This window comes from Lissotriton vulgaris, chromosome 1_2, assembly GCF_964263255.1.
Source record: "Lissotriton vulgaris chromosome 1_2, aLisVul1.2, whole genome shotgun sequence".
NCBI lineage: Eukaryota > Metazoa > Chordata > Amphibia > Caudata > Salamandridae > Lissotriton > Lissotriton vulgaris.
Window position 1 is genome coordinate 101,230,807 of NC_141686.1, and position 27,788 is coordinate 101,258,594.

The 27,788-nt window shown below is 45.7% G+C and overlaps 9 non-coding genes across 9 annotated transcripts; all 9 read right to left on the reverse strand.

The window, feature by feature from the left end:
- Positions 1-1,426: 1,426 nt before the first annotated feature.
- LOC147734490 (signal recognition particle RNA) lies at positions 1,427-1,726 on the reverse strand. Its single transcript, XR_015307994.1, has one exon.
- A 1,598-nt stretch (positions 1,727-3,324) lies between these two features.
- LOC147734491 (signal recognition particle RNA) lies at positions 3,325-3,624 on the reverse strand. The gene has a single exon (XR_015307918.1).
- A 1,598-nt stretch (positions 3,625-5,222) lies between these two features.
- Positions 5,223-5,522, reverse strand: LOC147734492 (signal recognition particle RNA). The gene has a single exon (XR_015307636.1).
- Positions 5,523-7,120: 1,598 nt separating this feature from the next.
- Positions 7,121-7,420, reverse strand: LOC147734493 (signal recognition particle RNA). Its single transcript, XR_015308195.1, has one exon.
- Positions 7,421-17,753: 10,333 nt separating this feature from the next.
- Positions 17,754-18,053, reverse strand: LOC147734494 (signal recognition particle RNA). Its single transcript, XR_015307701.1, has one exon.
- A 1,599-nt stretch (positions 18,054-19,652) lies between these two features.
- Positions 19,653-19,952, reverse strand: LOC147734495 (signal recognition particle RNA). The gene has a single exon (XR_015307951.1).
- Positions 19,953-21,551: 1,599 nt separating this feature from the next.
- On the reverse strand, positions 21,552-21,851 carry LOC147734496 (signal recognition particle RNA). Its single transcript, XR_015307684.1, has one exon.
- A 1,598-nt stretch (positions 21,852-23,449) lies between these two features.
- On the reverse strand, positions 23,450-23,749 carry LOC147734497 (signal recognition particle RNA). Its single transcript, XR_015308160.1, has one exon.
- A 1,598-nt stretch (positions 23,750-25,347) lies between these two features.
- On the reverse strand, positions 25,348-25,647 carry LOC147734498 (signal recognition particle RNA). Its single transcript, XR_015307975.1, has one exon.
- Between the last annotated feature and the right edge of the window lie 2,141 nt (positions 25,648-27,788).

Genomic DNA, 27,788 nt, shown 5'->3' on the forward strand with positions numbered 1-27,788 from the left:
CCTTTAAAAAAGATGTGGAGTTTCCTAAAGGAAAAGAAGAGGGTTGAACTGATTTAGGCGAGAGAGGAAGTAGGGTCAGAAAGTTTGTGAAGGGGATGTGAATACAATATAGATACTAGTATTTAGAGAGTGAGAGATAGGTAGAGGGAGAGAGGAGAAAGAAAGTGAGAGAGAAGAGCCAACTTAGGGCTGAGTTTCTCATTATCTGGCAGTGACTCCCTGTAGAACCTTACAGGCACAATTCAGGCTCTCCTGTAGACATCCATCCCTTCTTGTTATGCCGAGCCAGCCAATGTTGAGAAAAGTAGCAAGGGTCACAATGATGGAAGACAAATGCAACATTGGAAGTTATAAAGTGGTATGGAGTGGGAGGGCAAGAAGAGTTATTATAAAGAATGAATACGCATCATTCTGTTCTCTAGCCTCAACAGCTTCAAGAGAGGAATTCTTGCTGGCCAAGAAGACCAATGTCAGTTCAGCTTGAGCAGGTGAAAGCTTGCCTGATTCTGCAAAAGGATGAGATTACGCTTTTGGGTTAGAAGTGGTCGCGGGCTACTGCATACTAAGAAACCGTTTATTGAGGTCCAGTTGGATTACTCGATCTTCTCCCACCTCAAAATCAGCTGCTAATTCAGTGTTCTATACCAATGAGCTTTTTTTGTCCTCCCTGCCCCTTCCAACGAATGGGTCCCCCTGACTAACAAAAGTGATACAAACAGATTTGTATACCTTTTCATGGGAGAATTCATGACGTATTTTATACTGTGCCAATGCAAGGTAGATTGAGTAATGATCTGGACAGCCCCATACTGGAGAACTGCAGCGCCTGTCAACCTGATCCCTTCTGCTGGGATTGTTAAACAACATCAAGATTTAAAAGTATTAAACCGCAAGAGTTGGCTGGAGTAAGGCCGAAGGCTCCAATGTTTGGGAGTTGCACAGTTTTCAGTCTTTTCATGTTTCTCTCAAAGAGCGAAGGGCCCTCTTATTTCTCCTTCTCATTCATATATGGAATTGAATGAGGGCTAATCAAAAAATGAATTAGAGCTGGACGTAGGAATGCAGCAGAAGACCCAGAAAACGCATTTCAAAGTTGCTCTTCTAAGGATACTTTTGTACTTGACAGATCAATTTAATCCTACAGGTGCTCTAAAATGAAGAATGCATTTCAGTCATCCTTGCAGAAAATCACACAGCCATCTATTCTAGGCTGCACAGAGTTTTCAGTCCTCTCCACCTGCTAGCTTGTTGTTGCAATATGTCGCAATTCTGGAGAATTGTCTGCTATGCTAGAATGCCCGGCCCAGTTCAAATGTTCATTGTACTTCCTGCAAAAATATCAAAAGAAAAACAAAGATTTGGTTTTGGAAAAATAATTCATTACCATCTTGTAAAAATCAAAACGTTCACATTTGAGTCAAAAAAAGAGAGGCTAGGTCTCACTATTTTGCTCAAGCTGTGTTACACCTACTGCTCTCAGGTGCTGTCCTGCTACCGATGGGCATGGAAGCTTTGGCCTGCTCTGTTTCCAGCCTGGGTCGGTGCACCTCTCATTACACAACCTGAAATTCTAGAGCTCCCTCTAGAACACCATATTGATACCCAACGTAGCATGGACACCTGATCAACACAGCTGAGTGCAGCCCAGAACCCCTGAGCTCAAGCAATCCACAAGCCTCAGCCTCCCAAGTAGCTAGGACAACAGGCACACACCACCATACCCAGCAAACACAGCACATGTCCTAATGATGAAATGCATTGCTTAAGTGAGGATAATGATAAAGTACGGTGTAATGAATTGATGGTATGCCAACCGTATTTCAAGAAAATCTGTTTCACTATCCTTCAAAGAAAGGAAAATAATGTCTTATCAAGAAGCAGTGTGAATATGGGAAGGGCCTTTAAAAAAGATGTGGAGTTTCCTAAAGGAAAAGAAGAGGGTTGAACTGATTTAAGGGAGAGAGGAAGTAGGGTCAGAAAGTTTGTGAAGGGGATGTGAATACAATATAGATACTAGTATTTAGAGAGTGAGAGATAGGTAGAGGGAGAGAGGAGAAAGAAAGTGAGAGAGAAGAGCCAACTTAGGGCTGAGTTTCTCATTATCTGCCAGTGACACCCTGTAGAACCTTACAGGCACAATTCAGGCTCTTCTGTAGCCATCCATCCCTTCTTGTTATGCCGAGCCAGCCAATGTTGGGAAAAGTAGCAAGGGTCACAATGATGGAAGACATCTGCAACATTGGAAGTTATAAAGTGGTATGGAGTGGGAGGGCTAGAAGAGTTATTATAAAGAATGAATACGCATCATTCTGTTCTCTAGCCTCAACAGCTTCAAGAGAGGAATTCTTGCTGGCCAAGAAGACCAATGTCAGTTCAGCTTGAGCAGGTGAAAGCTTGCCTGATTCTGCAAAAGGATGAGATTACGCTTTTGGGTTAGAAGTGGTTGCGGGCTACTGCATACTAAGAAACCGTTTATTGAGGTCCGGTTGGATTACTCGATCTTCTCCCACCTCAAAATCAGCTGCTAATTCAGTGTTCTATACCAATGAGCTATTTTTGTCCTCCCTGCCCCTTCCAGCGAATGGGTCCCCCTGACTAACAAAAGTGATTCAAACAGATTTGTATACCTTTTCATAGGAGAATTCATGACGTATTTTATACTGTGCCAATGCAAGGTAGATTGAGTAATGATCTGGACAGCCCCATACTGGAGAACTGCAGCGCCTGTCAACCTGATCCCTTCTGCTGGTATTGTTAAACAACATCAAGATTTAAAAGTATTAAACCGCAAGAGTTGGCTGGAGTAAGGCCGAAGGCTCCAATGTTTGGGAGTTACACAGTTTTCAGTCTTTTCATGTTTCTCTCAAAGAGCTAAGGGCCCTCTTATTTCTCCTTCTCATTCATATATGGAATTGAATGAGGGCTAATCAAAAAATGAATTAGAGCTGGACGTAGGAATGCAGCAGAAGACCCAGCAAATGCATTTCAAAGTTGCTCTTCTAAGGATACTTTTGTACTTGACAGATCAATTTAATCCTACAGGTGCTCTAAAATGAAGAATGCATTTCAGTCATCCTTGCAGAAAATCACACAGCCATCTATTCTAGGCTGCACAGAGTTTTCAGTCCTCTCCTCCTGCTAGCTTGTTGTTGCAATATGGTGCAATTCTGGAGAATTGTCTGCTATGCTAGAATGCCCGGCCCAGTTCAAATGTTCATTGTACTTCCTGCAAAAATATCAAAAGAAAAACAAAGATTTGGTTTTGGAAAAATAATTCATTACCATCTTGTAAAAATCAAAACGTTCACATTTGAGTCAAAAAAAGAGAGGCTAGGTCTCACTATTTTGCTCAAGCTGTGTTACACCTACTGTTCTCAGGTGCTGTCCTGCTACCGATGGGCATGGAAGCTTTGGCCTGCTCTGTTTCCAGCCTGGGTCGGTGCACCTCTCATTACACAACCTGAAATTCTAGAGCTCCCTCTAGAACACCATATTGATACCCAACGTAGCATGGACACCTGATCAACACAGCTGAGTGCAGCCCAGAACCCCTGAGCTCAAGCAATCCACAAGCCTCAGCCTCCCAAGTAGCTAGGACAACAGGCACACACCACCATACCCGGCAAACACAGCACATGTCCTAATGATGAAATGCATTGCTTAAGTGAGGATAATGATAAAGTACGGTGTAATGAATTGATGGTATGCCAACCGTATTTCAAGAAAATCTGTTTCACTATCCTTCAAAGAAAGGAAAATAATGTCTTATCAAGAAGCAGTGTGAATATGGGAAGGGCCTTTAAAAAAGATGTGGAGTTTCCTAAAGGAAAAGAAGAGGGTTGAACTGATTTAAGGGAGAGAGGAAGTAGGGTCAGAAAGTTTGTGAAGGGGATGTGAATACAATATAGATACTAGTATTTAGAGAGTGAGAGATAGGTAGAGGGAGAGAGGAGAAAGAAAGTGAGAGAGAAGAGCCAACTTAGGGCTGAGTTTCTCATTATCTGCCAGTGACACCCTGTAGAACCTTACAGGCACAATTCAGGCTCTTCTGTAGCCATCCATCCCTTCTTGTTATGCCGAGCCAGCCAATGTTGGGAAAAGTAGCAAGGGTCACAATGATGGAAGACATCTGCAACATTGGAAGTTATAAAGTGGTATGGAGTGGGAGGGCTAGAAGAGTTATTATAAAGAATGAATACGCATCATTCTGTTCTCTAGCCTCAACAGCTTCAAGAGAGGAATTCTTGCTGGCCAAGAAGACCAATGTCAGTTCAGCTTGAGCAGGTGAAAGCTTGCCTGATTCTGCAAAAGGATGAGATTACGCTTTTGGGTTAGAAGTGGTTGCGGGCTACTGCATACTAAGAAACCGTTTATTGAGGTCCGGTTGGATTACTCGATCTTCTCCCACCTCAAAATCAGCTGCTAATTCAGTGTTCTATACCAATGAGCTATTTTTGTCCTCCCTGCCCCTTCCAGCGAATGGGTCCCCCTGACTAACAAAAGTGATTCAAACAGATTTGTATACCTTTTCATAGGAGAATTCATGACGTATTTTATACTGTGCCAATGCAAGGTAGATTGAGTAATGATCTGGACAGCCCCATACTGGAGAACTGCAGCGCCTGTCAACCTGATCCCTTCTGCTGGTATTGTTAAACAACATCAAGATTTAAAAGTATTAAACCGCAAGAGTTGGCTGGAGTAAGGCCGAAGGCTCCAATGTTTGGGAGTTACACAGTTTTCAGTCTTTTCATGTTTCTCTCAAAGAGCTAAGGGCCCTCTTATTTCTCCTTCTCATTCATATATGGAATTGAATGAGGGCTAATCAAAAAATGAATTAGAGCTGGACGTAGGAATGCAGCAGAAGACCCAGCAAATGCATTTCAAAGTTGCTCTTCTAAGGATACTTTTGTACTTGACAGATCAATTTAATCCTACAGGTGCTCTAAAATGAAGAATGCATTTCAGTCATCCTTGCAGAAAATCACACAGCCATCTATTCTAGGCTGCACAGAGTTTTCAGTCCTCTCCTCCTGCTAGCTTGTTGTTGCAATATGGTGCAATTCTGGAGAATTGTCTGCTATGCTAGAATGCCCGGCCCAGTTCAAATGTTCATTGTACTTCCTGCAAAAATATCAAAAGAAAAACAAAGATTTGGTTTTGGAAAAATAATTCATTACCATCTTGTAAAAATCAAAACGTTCACATTTGAGTCAAAAAAAGAGAGGCTAGGTCTCACTATTTTGCTCAAGCTGTGTTACACCTACTGTTCTCAGGTGCTGTCCTGCTACCGATGGGCATGGAAGCTTTGGCCTGCTCTGTTTCCAGCCTGGGTCGGTGCACCTCTCATTACACAACCTGAAATTCTAGAGCTCCCTCTAGAACACCATATTGATACCCAACGTAGCATGGACACCTCATCAACACAGCTGAGTGCAGCCCAGAACCCCTGAACTCAAGCAATCCACAAGCCCCAGCCTCCCAAGTAGCTAGGACAACAGGCACACGCCACCATGCCCTGCAAACACAGCACATGTCCTAATGATGAAATGCATTGCTTAAGTAAGGATAATGATAAAGTACGGTGTAATGAATTGATGGTATGCCACCCGTATTTCAAGAAAATCTATTTCACTATCCTTCAAAGAAAGGAAAATAATGTCTTATCAAGAAGCAGTGTGAATATGGGAAGGGCCTTTAAAAAAGATGTGGAGTTTCCTAAAGGAAAATAAGAGGGTTGAACTGATTTAAGGGAGAGAGGAAGTAGGGTCAGATAGTTTGTGAAGGGGATGTGAATACAATATAGATACTAGTATTTAGTGAGTGAGAGATAGCTAGAGGGAGAGAGGAGAAAGAAAGTGAGGGAGAAGAGCCAACTTAGGGCTGAGTTTCTCATTATCTGCCAGTGACTCCCTGTAGAACCTTACAGGCACAATTCAGGCTCTCCTGTAGCCATCCATCCCTTCTTGTTATGCTGAGCCAGCCAATGTTGAGAAAAGTAGCAAGGGTCACAATGATGGAAGACATCTGCAACATTGGAAGTTATAAAGTGGTATGGAGTGGGAGGGCTAGAAGAGTTATTATAAAGAATGAATACGCATCATTCTGTTCTCTAGCCTCAACAGCTTCAAGAGAGGAATTCTTGCTGGCCAAGAAGACCAATGTCAGTTCAGCTTGAGCAGGTGAAAGCTTGCCTGATTCTGCAAAAGGATGAGATTACGCTTTTGGGTTAGAAGTGGTCGCGGGCTACTGCATACTAAGGAACCGTTTATTGAGGTCCAGTTGGATTACTCGATCTTCTCCCACCTCAAAATCAGCTGCTAATTCAGTGTTCTATACCAATGATCTATTTTTGTCCTCCCTGCCCCTTCCAGCGAATGGGTCCCCCTGACTAACAAAAGTGATTCAAACAGATTTGTATACCTTTTCATAGGAGAATTCATGACGTATTTTATACTGTGCCAATGCAAGGTAGATTGAGTAATGATCTGGACAGCCCCATACTGGAGAACTGCAGCGCCTGTCAACCTGATCCCTTCTGCTGGGATTGTTAAACAACATCAAGATTTAAAAGTATTAAACCGCAAGAGTTGGCTGGAGTAAGGCCGAAGGCTCCAATGTTTGGGAGTTACACAGTTTTCAGTCTTTTCATGTTTCTCTCAAAGAGCTAAGGGCCCTCTTATCTCTCCTTCTCATTCATATATGGAATTGAATGAGGGCTGATCAAAAAATGAATTAGAGCTGGACGTAGGAATGCAGCAGAAGACCCAGCAAATGCATTTCAAAGTTGCTCTTCTAAGGATACTTTTGTACTTGACAGATCAATTTAATCCTACAGGTGCTCTAAAATGAAGAATGCATTTCAGTCATCCATGCAGAAAATCACACAGCCATCTATTCTAGGCTGCACAGAGTTTTCAGTCCTCTCCACCTGCTAGCTTGTTGTTGCAATATGTCGCAATTCTGGAGAATTGTCTGCTATGCTAGAATGCCCGTCCCAGTTCAAATGTTCATTGTACTTCCTGCAAAAATATAAAAAGAAAAACAAAGATTTGGTTTTGGAAAAATAATTCATTACCATCTTGTAAAAATCAAAACGTTCACATTTGAGTCAAAAAAAGAGAGGCTAGGTCTCACTATTTTGCTCAAGCTGTGTTACACCTACTGCTCTCAGGTGCTGTCCTGCTACCGATGGGCATGGAAGCTTTGGCCTGCTCTGTTTCCAGCCTGGGTCGGTGCACTTCTCATTACACAACCTGAAATTCTAGAGCTCCCTCTAGAACACCATATTGATACCCAACGTAGCATGGACACCTGATCAACACAGCTGAGTTCAGCCCAGAACCCCTGAGCTCAAGCAATCCACAAGCCTCAGCCTCCCAAGTAGCTAGGACAACAGGCACATGCCACCATGCCCGGCAAACACAGCACATGTCCTAATGATGAAATGCATTGCTTAAGTAAGGATAATGATAAAGTACGGTGTAATGAATTGATGGTATGTGTGAGAAGGTGGCCTGATATGCAGTGCTCACTATTCTAGTGAACACTATGTATCAGTCCAGCAACCCTTATTGATGATTGGTTGTAAGTCAACCTTATAGACCAGCTATCCTAGTAGCGTGGATACGAGCAGTCTAAGGCTAAAGACTCGAGAGGGCGTGTTAAGCCAGCTGTTATACCACATATACCCCTTGAACACCAAGTGAAAGGACACCACACAAGTGTTATGAAAATAAACAGTTATTTATTAAGAATCACAACAGCCCTGTACTCTTTATGAGGACAGGGTACTAAGCACAAACCAAAACTCTTACAAAAATACTTAAGTTAGCACAGTATATACAAATGCCCGAGGGGCACGGAAAACCATATACTCAGAAAGTGGAATGCGAAATTACTAGCAGGTAAGTACAGTACTAATAGGCTTTGGAATCGCTAGGACTTGACTATAGAATCGTTAGATTACTTCTAGGAGACCCAGGGGACTCGGGTGCAGTGTGTGCACTCTCACGCGAGATGCGGGACAAAGTCTATGGTAGCTAGTAATTGCAAAGTTAGTGTTCTCGGGCGAACCCGACCTGGTAGGAGGAAAACGAAAGTGGATTCTGATCTTGGATAGTGAGGCTATGCTGGGGCACCGAAATGCCGAAGTTACCTAGCCCAGGGGCTACAGCTGCATAGGACTCAAAAGACGTCGGGAATTCTCGTAGACGGACCAGGAGCCTGGAAGAAAGAAGTTGCTGGCAGGCGACCAGTGAAGAAAGTTTGGTGGATCCAAGCCTGGATCGATGGAAGATGACACCTGAAAGCAGAGGGGACCAAGTTCGAGACTACTAGCCAGTAGTCAGTGGGCACCAGGAGGGTACCGGATGGTAGCCACCTCGACAAGGTGAGTGGGTGACGCTGTGACCGCAGATCTCACGGACCAGGAGGCGTTGTCGGCGACCAGAATGGAGGAGCGATCTGTCCCACGATGGATGAAGCTGTCGGCGTCGCTGGACCCAGGATTGGGCAACAAAGCCTTGGCAAATTCAAGCCCACGCGGTGGACCTAAAATGGCGTCTGGAGTGGACCAGGAGGGTCCGGGTTGCCTCTCTTGAAGAAGGAAGCAAGGACCAGTCTGGAGCAACCAGACCAGCAGCAGTGATGTCGTCGGGCGTCGTGAAGAAGGCCACAAGCCAGCCGGCTAGTAGCCACACAGCGCGGTGAGCACGCAAAAGCAGAAGGGCCCCACGCAGATCGTGGAGATGCTGGAGGGCTGATCTTCGGTGCTGGAGCTGCTCAGGGTTGGGGCTTCTCGGACCCCAAAACACTCACCAGTGGAAGACTCGGTGGGCTTGTTGCAAAGAAGTCGTGCAGTCTTGGCGATCGTCGGTCCCTCGAGGTCTCGTCGCACTCACAGTTCTCAGCTTTGCTGTAGAGGTGAGTAGAGGTCAGAGGTGCCAGGGAAGCCGGGTCTCGTCGAGCTGGGTCGTCGAATTCGTGAAGAAGGACTTGCAGCAGACCGTAGTGTTCTTAGGATGGTGCCCGCTTGATGCAGGGTGACTACTCCTTAGCCACAAGGGAGAATCTTGAAGAAGAAATCTTGATGTCCTTTCGAAGAAAGTCGTGTCTTGATTCCAAAGATGATCTAAATTTAACAGGGGGCCCGCTCCCATCTTTATACTAAAAAAGGGGGCTGACCTGGTGACTAGGTCCTGCCTATGGGTGGGACTAGGAGGGGGGTGGTTACACCCCTCTGCCATGCCGGACTTTCCCCAGGCCAGGGGCTGGTGTGCCCCTGGAACTGGTTCTGACCGGCCTATGCGTAGTGAGCACCGGGGTGCCACTCAGCAGTCACCTTCCTGTAAAGCCCTGCCTACCCAGGATACACAAAACCATGTCTGGGACGGTGCTAGCACCGCCCCTGACAGGAAACCCTTTGTCCAGGCTCCCCTTGCTGGGAGGACTCCCAGCTGCAGGGGGTCAGACTCGTGTCTGTGGTGGCAGCATCCATTTTGTGGAGCTGAGGCTTTGCTTAACTTTAACCGGGGTTCACAGTTACATACATGTCGTGTCCCTCTAGAAGGGTGGAATGCTAACCCCGCCGCCAGGATTGGCGAGGGGTTAGTATTCCAATTCGTATGACACCTTACTCGACATGTTTTGATAAAGCAATACCAAAGATAGCATTTAACCGCGAGGATTATAATGCACTTAAGAGTATATGGTATGCGATATCATGGAACAGCTATTAGGACTTGGTTCCGCAAGCTGCAGACAGGCTCAGCTCATGCCAGAGCACCATCTCACACGATTCCAAGCACTCTGCCTTCAGGATTGTCAAGGCCTGCCATAGGAGTGACTGATAGGAATCTGTGTGTCCATTTTAGGGTTAGGTATAGGTATACTACACCTACAGCAAAGGGTGATTACACGACTTTGCCCCAGCTGTCATGCAGCCAGTTGTGTCAAATTTAGGAGGCCAGCCAGGGGTGGCATAATGCATGCTGCAGCCCCTGGCAGCCCTGGGTTCACCTATGCCCTGAGTTACAGTGTCTGATAAGGTGGCCCAGTCCCAATTGGAAATGTACCTAGGGTACATGGAATCCATTTTAAAGAGAGAGCAGTAGGCCTGGGGTCCTGATTGGCAGGGTCCCAGGTCGACTATGTCAAAAACCAGCTAAAACACAGGGCAAAAAGTTGGGGGCAACCATAGTCAGGAGGTACCTTCCTACACAACCCCCCCCCCAAACGAAAGGAGATAAGGCTATCCTTGTCCAGGTAAGCCTCTATTACCTAAGTGGCCATATAAGGAAGGACCAGCTCTGGCTTGGTTTCCCCCTGTGTCATGGTCCACTAGGCAACCCCTCACCCTAAGGGTATCTGAGGGTCTCCACCATAGGGAATCTCTGCCTTTGGTGTGTCTTGGGAAAGAAGAAGGCTGATGCTGAGATGGAGTACTGAAGTGAGGCTCCTCTACCTTTGGGCTCAACTTCCTCCAATCACCATTCATCATGTGTGCCTTTCTTTCTTTAGCTGAGATGCACTGAGCTCTCAGGGTCAGCCTCTGGCTACCTAAAGCTGGAGGCTGAGTCCCTCTGTTTGGCTTACTGGAGGGACAGGTCAGGTTTGGGGTTTTTAGGCCCCATGTTTGGCTGTGCCCAACAGTGTCCAGCTGTGGGAGGTCCCTAACTACTTTTAAGGGGGATCCCTCAGGAGTCTGACTTACTTTATCTTGGCTAGGGTTACCAGCTTCAGTGATCCTAATCTGCTGATTAAGGGGTTCTTTTGGACAGGGGGCCCTTTGGGGTCCACCACTGGCCTCCCTGACCTCTTCAGCCCGGGGCTGACTGAGGCAGGGTAGAGAGGTGCAGGTTACCTGCTCCAGACTGGGTCCCACCTGGGAAGGGTCCACTGCTATCAGGGGCTCTGCCAGGCTAGGCCTGACTACCTCTGGGGCAGTTCCTTCAACAGGGGTAGAGTCAGTTCCCTGAGGAGGCTGGCTCTCACCTAGTGTCTGGGAGGGGGAAGACTCTTCTTCCTCCTCAATGCTCTCTGTTTGAGTGGAGTGATCCATTGTTTCAGGCTTCACAACCTCACTATCTGTTTGAGTAGAGGCTGAGACCATTTCAACCTTGCCAACCTTTTCAGGAGGGCACTCAGTTTGTGTTTGGGCTGTGACTGCCACAGCCCTCCTATCCTGCTCTGGAAAGTCTGTCTGAGCCTGGGCAGTGGCTACCATTGCTCTTCCAACCTTTTCTGGGAGGAATGGTGCTTGGACTGGGGCTGTAGCTATTACTGCCCCACTAACCTGTCTGGATAGGCCTATCATTCTGGAGTGAGTTTCTTGCTCCACCTCAGCCCATGCTGAGAGTTCCAGGTCATTCCCCAGTAAGCAATCTACAGGTAGGTTATCTGTCACTGCCACTCTCATGGGCCCTGTGACATTACCCCAGCTGAGCTTGACTACTGCCATGGGATGCCTTCTCTTCACTCCATGAATGTCTGTCACCTGATAAGTAAAACCAGGGGTCAGTTGAGCAGAGGGGACCAGATGGTCAATCACCATGGTGATGCTGGCCCCTGTGTCTCTGAATGCCTCAACTTTCTGACCATTCACTATGACCTCTTGTCTATACTTTCCCAAAATGTGGGGTCCAGTAGTGAAGTTGGCAAACCCCATGCCAGTCTCACAGACAAGAGTGTGGTCAGGGGACCTGGCTAGGCCATAGTCCTCCTGATTGCCCAAAGTAATGCCCACCACATTCTTGGGGGCACTCCCACCACCTGGGGGATTACCACTAGTGGTAACAGGAGGTTTAGGAGTATTACCTGGGGGTATATTTCCCTTATTGCTATTTTTAGGGCAACTGGCATCACTTTTGTAATGGCCCACCTGTTTACAGGTATGACAATAAGGTTTCTTTTGCTCTGAAGGAGTGTTCTGGGACCCACCACCCTTGTTGGAGTTTTGGGGCCCTTGGGAAGTCTTCTCTGTGGATTTATCCCCACCCTTCTCTTGAGGCTTGGTTGATTCCTTGTTCTGGTCACCACCCTGGTTTTTAGGCCTAACCCTGCTTCTGACCCATTTGTCTGCCCTCTTACCCAATTCCTGTGGAGAGGTCAGATCAGAGTCTACCAGGTGCTGATGCAATAGCTGGTTCTGACAACTATTTAAGATTTGCTCCCTCATAATTAGATTGTACAATCCTTTAAAATCAGTACCCTTACTACCCAGTAGCCAGCCTTCAAAAGCCTTAGTGGCACAATCAACAAAGTCAGTCCAATCTTGAGACTGAGTTTTCTGGGTGTCTCTGAACAGCATCCGGTATTGTTCAGTGGTTAAACCAAACCCATCAACCAGTGTATTCTTCAAGATTTGGTAATTGTTAGCATCCTCCACCCTTGTGGTGAGGAGCTTATCTCTACCTTTACCATCAAAGGAGAGCCACAAGATAGCTGCCCACTGACTTTGGGGAACACCCTGCACAGTGCAGGCCCTCTCCAAAGCAGTTATCCATTTGTGGATGTCATCCCCTTGTTTAAAGGGGGGCACTATCTTATTCAGGTGCTTTGTATCAAAACTCCTTTCCCTATTGCTAGGTATATTGCTGCCACCAGTGGGGGCTACCCCACTTAACTGTTGCTCTCTAGCAAAGGCAAGCCTCTCTTTGGCCAGGGCAAGTTCTTCCCTTTCAATCCTCAGATTGGCTGCCCTTTCTTTAGCTTCATACACTCTCCTCTGAGGGGAGGTCATCCTCCTCAGAACAGAGTCCTGAGAGCCATTGGTTTGAAGGGATCTGCTAGAGTCTCTGGATAGAGACCTAACTCGTCCATTCCCAATGTTAAGCTGGCCTGAGAGAGGTCCCAGGGGTCCCCTAGTACCATTCTCATGCCTGCTTAAGTTGGACCTGGTTAGTCTGCTGACTTCTACCTGTCCCTTATCTGCCTCATCCCCTGACAACTGATCCTCATCCTCATCCTCATCCTCAGCATCATCTGCCTCCTGGAGGGGATGGTCAGTGCTATCAAAGGGTCCCTGTAAGGAGGGCAAACTCCCATCTGGATTAGGAGAGCTAAGAAGTTTCTCAGCTTTCCTGGCATCATAAGTCTCTAAGAGACCAATCAGAAAGGAGATTGTGGGGTTAGACCCCTGTTTTAGCTTCCTGAGGGTACACACTTGTCTCATCTCATTGAAGCTAAGAGCAGCATATTTGGAAGTGACCTGTGGGGGGTCCACTGACACAAGGGGAGACTCAGAGTTTCCTCCTTTGTCTGACATGCTGATTCTAGTGTGGTGTAAGTGATGCACCTACCTACACTATGTGTTTACCTACTGATCCCTTGCTAAGAGTTGCAGCCAAGGTGTGCTAAGCCTTGAGGAGCTGCAACAGCTGGTTCAGTAGAACTCAGAGTATTCTAAGCTTAGTTATATGTACTAACAGTACTTATGTGATCTTTCAACAAGATATTCTTAGGATACGTGTGGTAAAACAACAGCAAGATCAAATCCCAACCGCTGCTCACCAATGTGAGAAGGTGGCCTGATATGCAGTGCTCACTATTCTAGTGAACACTATGTATCAGTCCAGCAACCCTTATTGATGATTGGTTGTAAGTCAACCTTATAGACCAGCTATCCTAGTAGCGTGGATACGAGCAGTCTAAGGCTAAAGACTCGAGAGGGCGTGTTAAGCCAGCTGTTATACCACATATACCCCTTGAACACCAAGTGAAAGGACACCACACAAGTGTTATGAAAATAAACAGTTATTTATTAAGAATCACAACAGCCCTGTACTCTTTATGAGGACAGGGTACTAAGCACAAACCAAAACTCTTACAAAAATACTTAAGTTAGCACAGTATATACAAATGCCCGAGGGGCACGGAAAACGATATACTCAGAAAGTGGAATGCGAAATTACTAGCAGGTAAGTACAGTACTAATAGGCTTTGGAATCGCTAGGACTTGACTATAGAATCGTTAGATTACTTCTAGGAGACCCAGGGGACTCGGGTGCAGTGTGTGCACTCTCACGCGAGATGCGGGACAAAGTCTATGGTAGCTAGTAATTGCAAAGTTAGTGTTCTCGGGCGAACCCGACCTGGTAGGAGGAAAACGAAAGTGGATTCTGATCCTTGGATAGTGAGGCTATGCTGGGGCACCGAAATGCCGAAGTTACCTAGCCCAGGGGCTGCAGCTGCATAGGACTCAAAAGACGTCGGGAATCCTCGTAGACGGACCAGGAGCCTGGAAGAAAGAAGTTGCTGGCAGGCGACCAGTGAAGAAAGTTCGGTGGATCCAAGCCTGGATCGATGGAAGATGACACCTGAAAGCAGAGGGGACCAAGTTCGAGACTACTAGCCAGTAGTCAGTGGGCACCAGGAGGGTACCGGATGGTAGCCACCTCGACAAGGTGAGTGGGTGACGCTGTGACCGCAGATCTCACGGACCAGGAGGCGTTGTCGGCGACCAGGATGGAGGAGCGATCTGTCCCACGATGGATGAAGCTGTCGGCGTCGCTGGACCCAGGATTGGGCAACAAAGCCTTGGCAAATTCAAGCCCACGCGGTGGACCTAAAATGGCGTCTGGAGTGGACCAGCAGGGTCCGGGGTGCCTCTCTTGAAGAAGGAAGCAAGGGCCAGTCTGGAGCAACCAGACCAGCAGCAGTGATGTCGTCGGGCGTCGTGAAGAAGGCCACAAGCCAGCCGGCTAGTAGCCACACAGCGCGGTGAGCACGCAAAAGCAGAAGGGCCCCACGCAGATCGTGGAGATGCTGGAGGGCTGATCTTCGGTGCTGGAGCTGCTCAGGGTTGGGGCTTCTCGGACCCAAAAGCACTCACCAATGGAAGACTCGGTGGGCTTGTTGCAAAGAAGTCGTGCAGTCTTGGCGATCGTCGGTCCCTCGAGGTCTCGTCGCACTCACAGTTCTCAGCTTTGCTGTAGAGGTGAGTAGAGGTCAGAGGTGCCAGGGAAGCCGGGTCTCGTCGAGCTGGGTCGTTGGATTCGTGAAGAAGGACTTGCAGCAGACCGCAGTGTTCTTAGGATGGTGCCCGCTTGATGCAGGGTGACTACTCCTTAGCCACAAGGGAGAATCTTGAAGAAGAAATCTTGATGTCCTTTCGAAGAAAGTTGTGTCTTGATTCCAAAGATGATCTAATTTTAACAGGGGGCCCGCTCCCATCTTTATACTAAAAAAGGGGGCTGACCCGGTGACTAGGTCCTGCCTATGGGTGGGACTAGGAGGGGGGTGGTTACACCCCTCTGCCATGCCGGACTTTCCCCAGCCAGGGGCTGGTGTGCCCCTGGAACTGGTTCTGACCGGCCTATGCGTAGTGAGCACCGGGGTGCCACTCAGCAGTCACCTTCCTGTAAAGCCCTGCCTACCCAGGATACACAAAACCATGTCTGGGACGGTGCTAGCACCGCCCCTGACAGGAAACCCTTTGTCCAGGCTCCCCTTGCTGGGAGGACTCCCAGCTGCAGGGGGTCAGACTCGTGTCTGTGGTGGCAGCATCCATTTTGTGGAGCTGAGGCTTTGCTTAACTTTAACCGGGGTTCACAGTTACATACATGTCGTGTCCCTCTAGAAGGGTGGAATGCTAACCCCGTCGCCAGAATTGGCGAGGGGTTAGTATTCCAATTCGTATGACACCTTACTCGACATGTTTTGATAAAGCAATACCAAAGATAGCATTTAACCGCGAGGATTATAATGCACTTAAGAGTATATGGTATGCGATATCATGGAACAGCTATTAGGACTTGGTTCCGCAAGCTGCAGACAGGCTCAGCTCATGCCAGAGCACCATCTCACACGATTCCAAGCACTCTGCCTTCAGGATTGTCAAGGCCTGCCATAGGAGTGACTGATAGGAATCTGTGTGTCCATTTTAGGGTTAGGTATAGGTATACTACACCTACAGCAAAGGGTGATTACACGACTTTGCCCCAGCTGTCATGCAGCCAGTTGTGTCAAATTTAGGAGGCCAGCCAGGGGTGGCATAATGCATGCTGCAGCCCCTGGCAGCCCTGGGTTCACCTATGCCCTGAGTTACAGGGTCTGATAAGGTGGCCCAGTCCCAATTGGAAATGTACCTAAGGTACATGGAATCCATTTTAAAGAGAGAGCAGTAGGCCTGGGGTCCTGATTGGCAGGGTCCCAGGTCGACTATGTCAAAAACCAGCTAAAACACAGGGCAAAAAGTTGGGGGCAACCATAGTCAGGAGGTACCTTCCTACAGTATGCCAACCTTATTTCAAGAAAATCTATTTCACTATCCTTCAAAGAAAGGAAAATAATGTCTTATCAAGAAGCAGTGTGAATATGGGAAGGGCCTTTAAAAAAGATGTGGAGTTTCCTAAAGGAAAAGAAGAGGGTTGAACTGATTTAAGGGAGAGAGGAAGTAGGGTCAGAAAGTTTGTGAAGGGGATGTGAATACAATATAGATACTAGTATTTAGAGAGTGAGCGATAGGTAGAGGGAGAGAGGAGAAAGAAAGTGAGAGAGAAGAGCCAACTTAGGGCTGAGTTTCTCATTATCTGCCAGTGACTCCCTGTAGAACCTTACAGGCACAATTCAGGCTCTCCTGTAGCCATCCATCCCTTCTTGTTATGCCGAGCCAGCCAATGTTGGGAAAAGTAGCAAGGGTCACAATGATGGAAGACATCTGAAACATTGGAAGTTATAAAGTGGTATGGAGTGGGAGGGCTAGAAGAGTTATTATAAAGAATGAATACGCGTCATTCTGTTCTCTAGCCTCAACAGCTTCAAGAGAGGAACTCTAGTTGGCCAAGAAGACCAATGTCAGTTCAGCTTGAGCAGGTGAAAGCTTGCCTGATTCTGCAAAAGGATGAGATTACGCTTTTGGGTTAGAAGTGGTCGGGGGCTACTGCATACTAAGAAACCGTTTATTGAGGTCCGGTTGGATTACTCGATCTTCTCCCACCTCAAAATCAGCTGCTAATTCAGTGTTCTATACCAATGAGCTATTTTTGTCCTCCCTGCCCCTTCCAGCGAATGGGTCCCCCTGACTAACAAAAGTGATTCAAACAGATTTGTATACCTTTTCATTGGAGAATTCATGACGTATTTTATACTGTGCCAATGCAAGGTAGATTGAGTAATGATCTGGACAGCCCCATACTGGAGAACTGCAGCGCCTGTCAACCGGATCCCTTCTGCTGGTATTGTTAAACAACATCAAGATTTAAAAGTATTAAACCGCAAGAGTTGGCTGGAGTAAGGCCGAAGGCTCCAATGTTTGGGAGTTACACAGTTTTCAGTCTTTTCATGTTTCTCTCAAAGAGCGAAGGGCCCTCTTATTTCTCCTTCTCATTCATATATGGAATTGAATGAGGGCTAATCAAAAATTGAATTAGAGCTGGACGTAGGAATGCAGCAGAAGACCCAGCAAACGCATTTCAAAGTTGCTCTTCTAAGGATACTTTTGTACTTGACAGATCAATTTAATCCTACAGGTGCTCTAAAATGAAGAATGCATTTCAGTCATCTTTGCAGGAAATCACACAGCCATCTATTCTATGCTGCACAGAGTTTTCAGTCCTCTCCTCCTGCTAGCTTGTTGTTGCAATATGTTGCAATTCTGGAGAATTGTCTGCTATGCTAGAATGCCCGGCCCAGTTCAAATGTTCATTGTACTTCCTGCAAAAATATCAAAAGAAAAACAAAGATTTGGTTTTGGAAAAATAATTCATTACCATCTTGTAAAAATCAAAACGTTCACATTTGAGTCAAAAAAAGAGAGGCTAGGTCTCACTATTTTGCTCGGGCTGTGTTACACCTACTGCTCTCAGGTGCTGTCCTGCTACTGATGGGCATGGGAGCTTTGGCCGGCTCTGTTTCCAGCCTGGGTCGGTGCACCTCTCATTACACAAACTGAAATTCTAGAGCTCCCTCTAGAACACCATATTGATACCCAACGTAGCATGGACACCTGATCAACACAGCTGAGTGCAGCCCAGAATCCCTGAGCTCAAGCAATCCACAAGCCTCAGCCTCCCAAGTAGCTAGGACAACAGGCACACGCCACCATGCCCGGCAAACACAGCACATGTCCTAATGATGAAATGCATTGCTTAAGTAAGGATAATGATAAAGTACGGTGTAACGAATTGATGGTATGCCAACCGTATTTCAAGAAAATCTATTTCACTATCCTTCAAAGAAAGGAAAATAATGTCTTATCAAGAAGCAGTGTGAATATGGGAAGGGCCTTTAAAAAAGATGTGGAGTTTCCTAAAGGAAAAGAAGAGGGTTGAACTGATTTAAGGGAGAGAGGAAGTAGGGTCATAAAGTTTGTGAAGGGGATGTGAATACAATATAGATACTAGTATTTAGAGAGTGAGAGATAGGTAGAGGGAGAGAGGAGAAAGAAAGTGAGAGAGAAGAGCCAACTTAGGGCTGAGTTTCTCATTATCTGCCAGTGACTCCCTGTAGAACCTTACAGGCACAATTCAGGCTCTCCTGTAGCCATCCATCCCTTCTTGTTATGTCCGAGCCAGCCAATGTTGAGAAAAGTAGCAAGGGTCACAATGATGGAAGACATCTGCAACATTGGAAGTTATAAAGTGGTATGGAGTGGGAGGGCTAGAAGAGTTATTATAAAGAATGAATACGCATCATTCTGTTCTCTAGCCTCAACAGCTTCAAGAGAGGAACTCTTGCTGGCCGAGAAGACCAATGTCAGTTCAGCTTGAGCAGGTGAAAGCTTGCCTGATTCTGCAAAAGGATGAGATTACGCTTTTGGGTTAGAAGTGGTCGCGGGCTACTGCATACTAAGAAACCGTTTATTGAGGTCCGGTTGGATTACTCGATCTTCTCCCACCTCAAAATCAGCTGCTAATTCAGTGTTCTATACCAATGAGCTATTTTTGTCCTCCCTGCCCCTTCCAGCGAATGGGTCCCCCGGACTAACAAAAGTGATTCAAACAGATTTGTATACCTTTTCATAGGAGAATTCATGACGTATTTTATACTGTGCCAATGCAAGGTAGATTGAGTAATGATCTGGACAGCCCCATACTGGAGAACTGCAGCGCCTGTCAACCTGATCCCTTCTGCTGGGATTGTTAAACAACATCAAGATTTAAAAGTATTAAACCGCAAGAGTTGGCTGGAGTAAGGCTGAAGGCTCCAATGTTTGGGAGTTACACAGTTTTCAGTCTTTTCATGTTTCTCTCAAAGAGCGAAGGGCCCTCTTATTTCTCCTTCTCATTCATATATGGAATTGAATGAGGGCTAATCAAAAAATGAATTAGAGCTGGACGTAGGAATGCAGCAGAAGACCCAGCAAACGCATTTCAAAGTTGCTCTTCTAAGGATACTTTTGTACTTGACAGATCAATTTAATCCTACAGGTGCTCTAAAATGAAGAATGCATTTCAGTCATCCTTGCAGAAAATCACACAGCCATCTATTCTAGGCTGCACAGAGTTTTCAGTCCTCTCCACCTGCTTGCTTGTTGTTGCAATATGTCGCAATTCTGGAGAATTGTCTGCTATGCTAGAATGCCCGGCCCAGTTGTAATGTTCATTGTACTTCCTGCAAAAATATCAAAAGAAAAACAAAGATTTGGTTTTGGAAAAATAATTCATTACCATCTTGTAAAAATCAAAACGTTCACATTTGAGTCAAAAAAAGAGAGGCTAGGTCTCACTATTTTGCTCAAGCTGTGTTACACCTACTGCTCTCAGGTGCTGTCCTGCTACCGATGGGCATGGAAGCTTTGGCCTGCTCAGTTTCCAGCCTGGGTCGGTGCACCTCTCATTACACAACCTGAAATTCTAGAGCTCCCTCTAGAACACCATATTGATACCCAACGTAGCATGGACACCTGATCAACACAGCTGAGTGCAGCCCAGAACCCCTGAGCTCAAGCAATCCACAAGCCTCAGCCTCCCAAGTAGCTAGGACAACAGGCACACGCCACCATGCCCGGCAAACACAGCACATGTCCTAATGATGAAATGCATTGCTTAAGTAAGGATAATGATAAAGTACGGTGTAATGAATTGATGGTATGCCAACCGTATTTCAAGAAAATCTATTTCACTATCCTTCAAAGAAAGGAAAATAATGTCTTATCAAGAAGCAGTGTGAATATGGGAAGGGCCTTTAAAAAAAGATGTGGAGTTTCCTAAAGGAAAAGAAGGGGGTTGAACTGATTTAAGGGAGAGAGGAAGTAGGGTCAGAAAGTTTGTGAAGGGGATGGGAATACAATATAGATACTAGTATTTAGAGAGTGAGAGATAGGTAGAGGGAGAGAGGAGAAAGAAAGTGAGAGAGAAGAGCCAACTTAGGGCTGAGTTTCTTATTATCTGCCAGTGACTCCCTGTAGAACCTTACAGGCACAATTCAGGCTCTCCTGTAGCCATCCATCCCTTCTTGTTATGCCGAGCCAGCCAATGTTGAGAAAAGTAGCAAGGGTCACAATGATGGAAGACATCTGCAACATTGGAAGTTATAAAGTGGTATGGAGTGGGAGGGCTAGAAGAGTTATTATAAAGAATGAATACGCATCATTCTGTTCTCTAGCCTCAACAGCTTCAAGAGAGGAATTCTTGCTGGCCAAGAAGACCAATGTCAGTTCAGCTTGAGCAGGTGAAAGCTTGCCTGATTCTGCAAAAGGATGAGATTACGCTTTTGGGTTAGAAGTGGTCGCGGGCTACTGCATACTAAGAAACCGTTTATTGAGGTCCAGTTGGATTACTTGATCTTCTCCCACCTCAAAATCAGCTGCTAATTCAGTGTTCTATACCAATGATCTATTTTTATCCTCGCTGCCCCTTCCAGCGAATGGGTCCCCCTGACTAACAAAAGTGATTCAAACAGATTTGTATACCTTTTCATAGGAGAATTCATGACGTATTTTATACTGTGCCAATGCAAGGTAGATTGAGTAATGATCTGGACAGCCCCATACTGGAGAACTGCAGCGCCTGTCAACCTGATCCCTTCTGCTGGGTTTGTTAAACAACATCAAGATTTAAAAGTATTAAACCGCAACAGTTGGCTGGAGTAAGGCCGAAGGCTCCAATGTTTGGGAGTTACACAGTTTTCAGTCTTTTCATGTTTCTCTCAAAGAGCTAAGGGCCCTCTTATCTCTCCTTCTCATTCATATATGGAATTGAATGAGGGCTAATCAAAAAATGAATTAGAGCTGGACGTAGGAATGCAGCAGAAGACCCAGCATACTCATTTCAAAGTTGCTCTTCTAAGGATACTTTTGTACTTGACAGATCAATTTAATCCTACAGGTGCTCTAAAATGAAGAATGCATTTCAGTCATTCTTGCAGAAAATCACACAGCCATCTATTCTAGGCTGCACAGAGTTTTCAGTCCTCTCCTCCTGCTAGCTTGTTGTTGCAATATGTTGCAATTCTGGAGAATTGTCTGCTATGCTAGAATGCCCGGCCCAGTTCAAATGTTCATTGTACTTCCTGCAAAAATATCAAAAGAAAAACAAAGATTTGGTTTTGGAAAAATAATTCATTACCATCTTGTAAAAATCAAAACGTTCACATTTGAGTCAAAAAAAGAGAGGCTAGGTCTCACTATTTTGCTCAAGCTGTGTTACACCTACTGCACTCAGGTGCTGTCCTGCTACTGATGGGCATGGGAGCTTTGGCCTGCTCTGTTTCCAGCCTGGGTCGGTGCACCTCTCATTACACAAACTGAAATTCTAGAGCTCCCTCTAGAACACCATATTGATACCCAACGTAGCATGGACACCTGATCAACACAGCTGAGTGCAGCCCAGAATCCCTGAGCTCAAGCAATCCACAAGCCTCAGCCTCCCAAGGAGCTAGGACAACAGGCACACGCCACCATGCCCGGCAAACACAGCACATGTCCTAATGATGAAATGCATTGCTTAAGTAAGGATAATGATAAAGTACGGTGTAATGAATTGATGGTATGCCAACCGTATTTCAAGAAAATCTATTTAACTATCCTTCAAAGAAAGGAAAATAATGTATTATCAAGAAGCAGTGTGAATATGGGAAGGTCCTTTAAAAAAGATGTGGAGTTTCCTAAAGGAAAAGAAGAGGGTTGAACTGATTTAAGGGAGAGAGGAAGTAGGGTCAGAAAGTTTGTGAAGGGGATGTGAATACAATATAGATACTAGTATTTAGAGAGTGAGAGATAGGTAGAGGGAGAGAGGAGAAAGAAAGTGAGAGAGAAGAGCCAACTTAGGGCTGAGTTTCTCATTATCTGCCAGTGACTCCCTGTAGAACCTTACAGGCACAATTCAGGCTCTCCTGTAGCCATCCATCCCTTCTTGTTATGCCGAGCCAGCCAATGTTGAGAAAAGTAGCAAGGGTCACAATGATGGAAAACATCTGCAACATTGGAAGTTATAAAGTGGTATGGAGTGGGAGGGCTAGAAGAGTTATTATAAAGAATGAATATGCGTCATTCTGTTCTCTAGCCTCATCAGCTTCAAGAGAGGAATTATTGCTGGCCAAGAAGACCAATGTCAGTTCAGCTTGAGCAGGTGAAAGCTTGCCTGATTCTGCAAAAGGATGAGATTACGCTTTTGGGTTAGAAGTGGTCGCGGGCTACTGCATACTAAGAAACCGTTTATTGAGGTCCAGTTGGATTACTCGATCTTCTCCCACCTCAAAATCAGCTGCTAGTTCAGTGTTCTATACCAATGAGCTATTTTTGTCCTCCCTGCCCCTTCCAGCGAATGGGTCCCCCTGACTAACAAAAGTGATACAAACAGATTTGTATACCTTGTCATAGGAGAATTCATGACGTATTTTATACTGTGCCAATGCAAGGTAGATTGAGTAATGATCTGGACAGCCCCATACTGGAGAACTGCAGCGCCTGTCAACCTGATCCCTTCTGCTGGGATTGTTAAACAACATTAAGATTTAAAAGTATTAAACCGCAAGAGTTGGCTGGAGTAAGGCCGAAGGCTCCAATGTTTGGGAGTTACACAGTTTTCAGTCTTTTCATGTTTCTCCCAAAGAGCGAAGGGCCCTCTCTTTTCTCCTTCTCATTCATATATGGAATTGAATGAGGGCTAATAAAAAAATTAATTAGAGCTGGACGTAGGAATGCAGCAGAAGACCCAGCAAACGCATTTCAAAGTTGCTCTTCTAAGGATACTTTTGTACTTGACAGATCAATTTAATCCTACAGGTGCTCTAAAATGAAGAATGCATTTCAGTCATCCTTGCAGAAAATCACACAGCCATCTATTCTAGGCTGCACAGAGTTTTCAGTCCTCTCCACCTCCTAACTTGTTGTTGCAATATGTCGCAATTCTGGAGAATTGTCTGCTATGCTAGAATGCCCGGCCCAGTTGTAATGTTCATTGTACTTCCTGCAAAAATATCAAAAGAAAAACAAAGATTTGGTTTTGGAAAAATAATTCATTACCATCTTGTAAAAATCAAAACGTTCACATTTGAGTCAAAAAAAGAGAGGCTAGGTCTCACTATTTTGCTCAAGCTGTGTTACACCTACTGCTCTCAGGTGCTGTCCTGCTACCGATGGGCATGGAAGCTTTGGCCTGCTCTGTTTCCAGCCTGGGTCGGTGCACCTCTCCTTACACAACCTGAAATTCTAGAGCTCCCTCTAGAACACCATATTGATACCCAACGTAGCATGGAAACCTGATCAACACAGCTGAGTGCAGCCCAGAACCCCTGAGCTCAAGCAATCCACAAGCCTCAGCCTCCCAAGTAGCTAGGACAACAGGCACACACCACCATGCCCGGCAAACACAGCACATGTCCTAATGATGAAATGCATTGCTTAAGTAAGGATAATGATAAAGTACGGTGTAATGAATTGATGGTATGCCAACCGTATTTCAAGAAAATCTATTTCACTATCCTTCAAAGAAAGGAAAATAATGTCTTATCAAGAAGCAGTGTGAATATGGGAAGGGCCTTTAAAAAAGATGTGGAGTTTCCTAAAGGAAAAGAAGAGGGTTGAACTGATTTAAGGGAGAGAGGAAGTAGGGTCAGAAAGTTTGTGAAGGGGATGTGAATACAATATAGATACTAGTATTTAGAGAGTGAGAGATAGGTAGAGGGAGAGAGGAGAAAGAAAGTGAGAGAGAAGAGCCAACTTAGGGCTGAGTTTCTCATTATCTGCCAGTGACTCCCTGTAGAACCTTACAGGCACAATTCAGGCTCTTCTGTAGCCATCCATCCCTTCTTGTTATGCCGAGCCAGCCAATGTTGAGAAAAGCAGCAAGGGTCACATTGATGGAAGACATCTGCAACATTGGAAGTTATAAAGTGGTATGGAGTGGGAGGGCTAGAAGAGGTATTATAAAGAATGAATACGCATCATTCTGTTCTCTAGCCTCAACAGCTTCAAGAGAGGAATTCTTGCTGGCCAAGAAGACCAATGTCAGTTCAGCTTGAGCAGGTGAAAGCTTGCCTGATTCTGCAAAAGGATGAGATTACGCTTTTGGGTTAGAAGTGGTCGCGGGCTACTGCATACTAAGAAACCGTTTATTGAGGTCCGGTTGGATTACTCGATCTTCTCCCACCTCAAAATCAGCTGCTAATTCAGTGTTCTATACCAATGAGCTATTTTTGTCCTCCCTGCCCCTTCCAGCGAATGGGTCCCCCTGACTAACAAAAGTGATTCAAACAGATTTGTATACCTTTTCATAGGAGAATTCATGACGTATTTTATACTGTGCCAATGCAAGGTAGATTGAGTAATGACCTGGACAGCCCCATACTGGAGAACTGCAGCGCCTGTCAACCTGATCCCTTCTGCTGGTATTGTTAAACAACATCAAGATTTAAAAGTATTAAACCGCAAGAGTTGGCTGGAGTAAGGCCGAAGGCTCCAATGTTTGGGAGTTACACAGTTTTCAGTCTTTTCATGTTTCTCTCAAAGAGCGAAGGGCCCTCTTATTTCTCCTTCTCATTCATATATGGAATTGAATGAGGGCTAATCAAAAAATGAATTAGAGCTGGACGTAGGAATGCAGCAGAAGACCCAGCAAACGCATTTCAAAGTTGCTCTTCTAAGGATACTTTTGTACTTGACAGATCAATTTAATCCTACAGGTGCTCTAAAATGAAGAATGCATTTCAGTCATCCTTGCAGAAAATCACACAGCCATCTATTCTAGGCTGCACAGAGTTTTCAGTCCTCTCCTCCTGCTAGCTTGTTGTTGCAATATGTTGCAATTCTGGAGAATTGTCTGCTATGCTAGAATGCCCGGCCCAGTTCAAATGTTCATTGTACTTCCTGCAAAAATATCAAAAGAAAAACAAAGATTTTGTTTTGGAAAAATAATTCTTTACCATCTTGTAAAAATCAAAACGTTCACATTTGAGTCAAAAAAAGAGAGGCTAGGTCTCACTATTTTGCTCAAGCTGTGTTACACCTACTGCTCTCAGGTGCTGTCCTGCTACCGATGGGCATGGAAGCTTTGGCCTGCTCTGTTTCCAGCCTGGGTCGGTGCACCTCTCATTACACAACCTGAAATTCTAGAGCTCCCTCTAGAACACCATATTGATACCCAACATAGCATGGACACCAGATCAACACAGCTGAGTGCAGCCCAGAACCCCTGAGCTCAAGCAATCCACAAGCCTCAGCCTCCCAAGTAGCTAGGACAACAGGCACACGCCACCATGCCCGGCAAACACAGCACATGTCCTAATGATGAAATGCATTGCTTAAGTAAGGATAATGATAAAGTACGGTGTAATGAATTGATGGTATGCCAACCGTATTTCAAGAAAATCTATTTCACTATCCTTCAAAGAAAGGAAAATAATGTCTTATCAAGAAGCAGTGTGAATATGGGAAGGGCCTTTAAAAAAGATGTGGAGTTTCCTAAAGGAAAAGAAGAGGGTTGAACTGATTTAAGGGAGAGAGGAAGTAGGGTCAGAAAGTTTGTGAAGGGGATGTGAATACAATATAGATACTAGTATTTAGAGAGTGAGAGATAGGTAGAGGGAGAGAGGAGAAAGAAAGTGAGAGAGAAGAGCCAACTTAGGGCTGAGTTTCTCATTATCTGCCAGTGACTCCCTGTAGAACCTTACAGGCACAATTCAGGCTCTCCTGTAGCCATCCATCCCTTCTTGTTATGCCGAGCCAGCCAATGTTGGGAAAAGTAGCAAGGGTCACAATGATGGAAGACATCTGCAACATTGGAAGTTATAAAGTGGTATGGAGTGGGAGGGCTAGAAGAGTTATTATAAAGAATGAATACGCATCATTCTGTTCTCTAGCCTCAACAGCTTCAAGAGAGGAATTCTTGTTGGCCAAGAAGACCAATGTCAGGTCAGCTTGAGCAGGTGAAAGCTTGCCTGATTCTGCAAAAGGATGAGATTACGCTTTTGGGTTAGAAGTGGTCGCGGGCTACTGCATACTAAGAAACCGTTTATTGAGGTCCGGTTGGATTACTCGATCTTCTCCCACCTCAAAATCAGCTGCTAATTCAGTGTTCTATACCAATGAGCTATTTTTGTCCTCCCTGCCCCTTCCAGCGAATAGGTCCCCCTGACTAGCAAAAGTGATTCAAACAGATTTGTATACCTTTTCATAGGAGAATTCATGACGTATTTTATACTGTGCCAATGCAAGGTAGATTGAGTAATGATCTGGACAGCCCCATACTGGAGAACTGCAGCGCCTGTCAACCTGATCCCTTCTGCTGGTTTTGTTAAACAACATCAAGATTTAAAAGTATTAAACCGCAAGAGTTGGCTGGAGTAAGGCCGAAGGCTCCAATGTTTGGGAGTTACACAGTTTTCAGTCTTTTCATGTTTCTCTCAAAGAGCGAAGGGCCCTCTTATTTCTCCTTCTCATTCATATATGGAATTGAATGAGGGCTAATCAAAAAATGAATTAGAGCTGGACGTAGGAATGCAGCAGAAGACCCAGCAAACGCATTTCAAAGTTGCTCTTCTAAGGATACTTTTGTACTTGACAGATCAATTTAATCCTACAGGTGCTCTAAAATGAAGAATGCATTTCAGTCATCCTTGCAGAAAATCACACAGCCATCTATTCTAGGCTGCACAGAGTTTTCAGTCCTCTCCTCCTGCTAGCTTGTTGTTGCAATATGTTGCAATTCTGGAGAATTGTCTGCTATGCTAGAATGCCCGGCCCAGGGGAGGAGCTTCGCGGGCGACCAAGATGGCCGCGTAAGCTCGGAGCTCCGTGGACCGTCCGACCCACCGCAACTATCCTGCCTGAAATCCTGGTCCACATTGGTGGAATTGTAATGCTGGTGGCCTACTGAGGTGGGGACTGCAATCGGCTTCCGAATCGGTGGATCCTGAGCAAAGTTACGTCGAGCTGAACTCCTCTCTGTGACGGTGCCATTGTCCCTCCGGACTTCGTCACTTCGCACGATCGGGCTGCGTAGTGCCCGCCTGCCGCCTTCGTTGGTGAGGTAACTGCGCTCCTGCTTGAGCCTTCAGCACCCTGGTCTTGCCTTCTTGATCTGTATGCCTCTCGGCTGTGGACCCAGATCTGTTGCCACCTCGCCTTTGTTCTCACGTACCCATCATGGCGGGCAGAGGTGATCCGGACAGGGCATCGAATAAAGGTGGCCGGGGCAAGTCGCAGACGCAGAACAATCGCATGGAGCGATATGTGAACCTCAAGTCGCCATTTACATCTGGGGCCGTCTCTAAAGGGACCCCATCGACGAGCCCGCCGGATGGATCGGACCCCACCCTCGTGGACATCATGGGTGCCATTACTAGCCTCCGTGCCGACATGCAGCAGCAGCATGAGACCCTGACTCATAAAGTGAACTCCATGGCTG